The 5,129-nt window shown below is 33.6% G+C and overlaps 1 pseudogene; it reads left to right on the top strand.

Annotated features, from left to right (window-relative positions):
- Window positions 1-3,895: 3,895 nt before the first annotated feature.
- Window positions 3,896-4,420, top strand: LOC105716298 (NADH dehydrogenase [ubiquinone] 1 alpha subcomplex assembly factor 4-like; annotated as a pseudogene).
- Window positions 4,421-5,129: the final 709 nt, after the last annotated feature.

Below are 5,129 nucleotides of genomic sequence, written 5' to 3'. Positions count from 1 at the left end.
AATCTTGTCTGTTTTACTGGAAACCTTCCATTTACTTTTCTTCAACCAGGCATGGTTCCTGTTTTTTGCAGGAGGAAATTTGGTCATCCATAGACTAATATTTTGTGAAATTTTACCTGTCAGACTTTATGTGGAAACGGAATCTGTCAATCTTGCTTGTGATTTACAGAGACTTGATGCTTACAGAGACTCTTCTGCAGACCCCCACTCTTAACTCTATTAATGACAGATTCTAACAGGTGTTATTTTCTTGTCAAACTTTTCATTCCTCTCATGACTGTTAGACAGAGACCACCTCCAAACTCAATTCTGAAGATTCACAGTTTGTCTTCTATTCTTCCCACCTCTCCTCTCCCTCCTCCCACATAAATCTTCAGATTCCTTTCTGAAGTGGATATTCCGACCATAAACCTTCATTCTATGTCTTTCTATTGTCCCAACTTCCCCTAGACATTTTACAGTTTGTATTCTTTCTATCTCCATGTTAAAAATTTCTTGATGTTCTTTTCCTTCATAACCCTAAACATGATGTGTTAAGTGACACCCTTCTGATAGTAGTTAATTATGGAATATTAATGTATTACTTTTCCCAGGCTGTAAACATTTTCTAACCTAGACTCATGACTTGAATTATGGGAATAACAGCCTCAGTGGCATTCAGGTAGGAAAATATTTTCAAAAAGTCACTAAAAGTTGTGATGGACCTTCTTAAGGTTACATTTCAGATTTATCTCACCTGTAGGAATCCATCATGTAGCCTAAGTTTTCTACTAAACCATTTTTATAATTTATAGTGTTCTTTTCCAAATTAAATAAGTTATTTGGCAAATATCTGGTTTATATAATAATGATAAAATATTGGTTATAATGAGGATAAAATATTGATTTGGGTGGCCCTTCCTAAAATGTCCAAATTATCCAATTTGGTTGTGCTCACACCTGAATTTTTTACACAAAGTGCAAGACTTTGCTTCACTTTTAGCATTATAATGTGGGTTGTGTAGTCTTAATTTTTTTTTTGAATTTAGGCTGCCACATATTTGCTAACATACCTTATAAGAATGTGGTCATGAAAAGTAATAAGCCTAGTGAAACATTTCCAGGTTATCACGAGCCAGAGGCATTGCCTGTGTGTGTACACAGGCATCACAGCTTGGTCTAATCTCATTTAATCCACTCTATAGGGAGGAATTGTTGCATTACTGCCTATTAGCCTCTCTCAGTTTTCATCAAAGACTCACTGGTAACAATTGTTGGCATAAAAAATTCCTCAAAGCAAAAAGTTTATTCTGTAAGTATCATTTCATTAGGAATTTACATGTAAAACAACAAAATCGTAACGTTTTATTATTTACTAACATCCATTTAGCTATTTCATCCAAGTAGTTCAAAGTAATTAAACAGTTTAAAAATAGATAGAAGTCAAATTTCCCTTAAGAAATCTATTTTTAAATATTATAAGCATATGTCTGGTGTGTTTATAAGGAAACTGATTTACAGTATTTACTAGTTAATTGATCTTAAATCTGATGTATATCTTATCACATCAAGGGTAAATTGAAAAGTGAATATATAACTAGTTTATCTTTTTATCTTTGGATAATTTTTTCCCTAGACTCTGACTAAAAAAGTAATTTGTGTGATTTTCTATCAGTCTGTTTATTAGGGGACTTAATGCCCTCATAATGTGATTTACTCAACATGGACAATTATGTATATCTTAAGCATTTCTGTTCATATATGTGTTTTTGGGACTTTCTGAAAATAACCCCATGCCATGTTAATTAGACCAAAATTTAAAATCCCACCAGGAACGTAAGGTCATGTTCCCAAAATTCATCTAATTTCCTTTCTTGGAGTATATACAAGAAGATTTACCATGCTTCCACATGCATTAATGAAACTTTTAGACAAAATAATCTTCAGTTATTCATTCTTTGTGTCTAAGGCAACTTTGTCTAGAAAAACATTAACCTCTTTGAGCAGTCACAGTAATGCTTCAATCATTCTTGGAAGGCTTAATATGAACATAACTCGTGTGTCTGTGTGTGACTTATTCCTTCATAAAAAATATTTTAAAAATTATGACGTTGCTTTGTAGGAAGTTGGATGAGAAGCACCTCCATGAGCCTCCTGAATAGTACAGTGATCTCTTCAGAGGGTATCATAGTGTACTCCCTTCTGATATTATGTAGCAATTTATATCTCTTTCTCTTTGGCACCCTATGTCATTTCTACTGGAATTAGATTTACAAGTTATTTTTTTAGATTATTTTGATGGTATACAATTAATTTTTTTATGTTCTCTTGCTTTTGGTAATTTTTGTTATTATTATTTTTTTTTTGGATTTGTGGATGTTCATATAAGTTAACTCCTATAATTATCAAAATTCCTTAGGATAATGTGGTAACCTCCTTACTGCATTTTGCATTCCCCTTCTTCAATTTAGGGTAACTGGCTCTTAAGAATAAATGGATTCAAGATTTTAGGTATTTTTCTACCTCCTTGCATTTTATTTAGCCTTGAGTTCAACCCAAATTTTGCGTTTAGTTTGGTCTTTAAAGTATTTTACATTCTTGAGTTAGAAAGACTGTGAATGCTGAATAATGACCCACTCTCTTATATCAGGCTTACAGAATTCCAATTAAATTCATCTTGAAAAGGAAGAAAGTGCATAGAGAGAAGATTTCTAGATCTCCAGAACAATTCTTCAACCTTTGCATTGATTCATTATAGCCATCTGTAATGAACTAAGGTTCAGAATTTTAAAATACATGGCAACGCCAATTAGAGTTACTGGGTTAAGCAAATAACTTTTCGGAAATAGAAAGGCAAAACTCCATGGCCGTATCTTAGGGTGATATGTGCAGTTAGGAGATTTGTCATTATATCTATTAGAGAACTCCCAAAGGAAATCTCTATGATGAGTTGCTTTCTATGCCTTGAATGTATCCAGAGAAAAGTAATTTACTCCTTTGGTATGTTTCTGGAAACTTTCCTGCACTTTACTATTAAGGTAACCATGACAGTTATTACAATTTTGTTCTTTCTTTTCCTTGGCTGCCATCTTTTGCTCACCCAATATTGCGAGAAATGGCAATTGGACTTTTATGTCTTTGTTTCATAGTTTTGTCTTCAAAGCAGATTCAAAGAAAAAATAGCGGTAGGATTTCCAATAAATCTTTCTTATCCAATACAATAAATAATGCTACTACTCCCTGGATAAGCTGTGTAAATCAACTTCAGAAAATTATATTCTCATCTTAGACATGAAGTTATGAAGCATAAAACAAGGACTGTTTTAAGGAAGAGGAACTAATTATATGCAAGGATGTGCTTGAAAATAAGCAGCAATCATGACAAATTATTTGTTTGTGTGCTGCAATCTAATCCTTCTTGGTTTCAGTGACCTTAGAGAGTTTATTGGCACCCACATAATTTACTGTGGAAATAATGATATAACAAGCAAACCATTTTATTTTCTCTTTCTTAGCTGAATGAATAAAGTCAACAAAAAGATTTTATTGTAACCATAGGAAGAGTCTGAGAATGAAATTTCTCTGTTTTTCCAAAAGATGTTCAAAACCTGAGATATTGAGAGAGAAAATCTTATTATTTCAAATTTGTTATTTCCCAAACGTTAAATAATGGGTGAATGGTTGATCTTAGAATATACAAGATGGTATGTTCCAAGGATTAGTCATTTTTGTCAGCTTCGCTATTTTTGGAGTGGCTTAAATTAAGGTATCGAATATAATTCTTACAAATGATGGCACAATGTTAAAAGACCAATTAATTACATAAAATATTATAAGAATTCTCGGTTTGCCAGAGGTTTCCTGAGCCGGTGTTCCCACGTGTGGCGTGAACCTGAGGGTATCATGTTAGGAGGAGATGGGGGCTGCGGTGAATCGCGGGATCAGGAATTTCAACGAGAGAACGCAGCGGAATGGGAAACCGGCAAGATGAAGTCTTCTCCGGCTCCCAGACACCCCTCTACCAACAGCCTCCTGCGAGAGCAGATTAGTCTCTATCCAGAAATTAAGGGGAACTTTATTCATAAAGATGACAAGCTGCTGTCATTTCTAAAAGATGTGTGTGTTGATTCCAAAGATCCTGTGTCTTGCAAAAAGCTACTGAAACGGATCAAGAGCCAAAGGAATTCAGATTGCCGAAAGGCCATCACTTTGATATGATAAATATTAAGAGCATTCCCAAAGGCAAAATTTCCATTGTAGAAGCATTGACATTTCTCAATAATCATAAACTTTGTCCAGAAACATGGACTGCTGAGAAAATAGTGCAGGCAGGAATACCATTTAGAACAAAACCATTTTGAATTCTTTTCTTAAATATTTTGTTACTTTTGAAGTCAGGATCTTCCCTCCTGAAGACAAGAATGTAATACAATCAAAATGAAGAAAATCACCAAAATTTCCTATGTGTACTCCTCAACCTTCATCCTGTATATTTTCTCATTTTTTTGCATATACAATTATGTTAATTACCAAATGTTCTCTCATTGTGAAGCATACTCTTAATATTTATTGAGCTCCCTGACTTTTCAAGATTGCCATAGAAGGTATTTTGTTTTCTTTTAATTTGGTTTAGGCATATTTCATATGTACATGTCAGCATGAATAATCAGCATATCCATACCTTTATTAAAAGTAAGAGTTAATTTGTTATTTTAGACACATCATACCAACTTTTAATTTGGTCATATGACACCTTCGGAAATGTCCTGAATCCCTCATTTAAGTTTTACTTTCCAAGTTAGGTGTTAAGTTCATTCTTCGTATGTGATAGTGAAAGCAAAAGCTTTCCTGACTCTTAAGACTGACATTTTCTCGTTAGGGAAAGAGACTCGATAGCAAAGTAGGCTAACAGTATTTCCCAAATATAGGCACACAGGAGAAAATAACAAATCAATAGAGTCTAATTAAAATTACTACTCCAAGGAATAAGAAGTATGGAGGATTTATTTTATTTTGAATTGGTTTTGAGTATGGAATAATTGTCTTTACAGTTATAAAAGGTAATTAGTCTGTTTACAAAATGTTGAAAATTTCTGCTTTGACAAATAGGTAAGTCCCATGGCCTGCCTTCAGAGAGGCAGACAGCAGTA

The sequence above is a fragment of the Aotus nancymaae genome, unplaced genomic scaffold, assembly GCF_030222135.1.
Source record: "Aotus nancymaae isolate 86718 unplaced genomic scaffold, 86718_ANA_hifiasm-v0.15.2.pri h1tg000025l, whole genome shotgun sequence".
In the NCBI taxonomy this organism is placed as follows: Eukaryota; Metazoa; Chordata; class Mammalia; order Primates; family Aotidae; genus Aotus; species Aotus nancymaae.
Note: the sequence above shows the minus strand (reverse complement) of the source record. Positions and strands in the feature narration are given on the sequence as shown.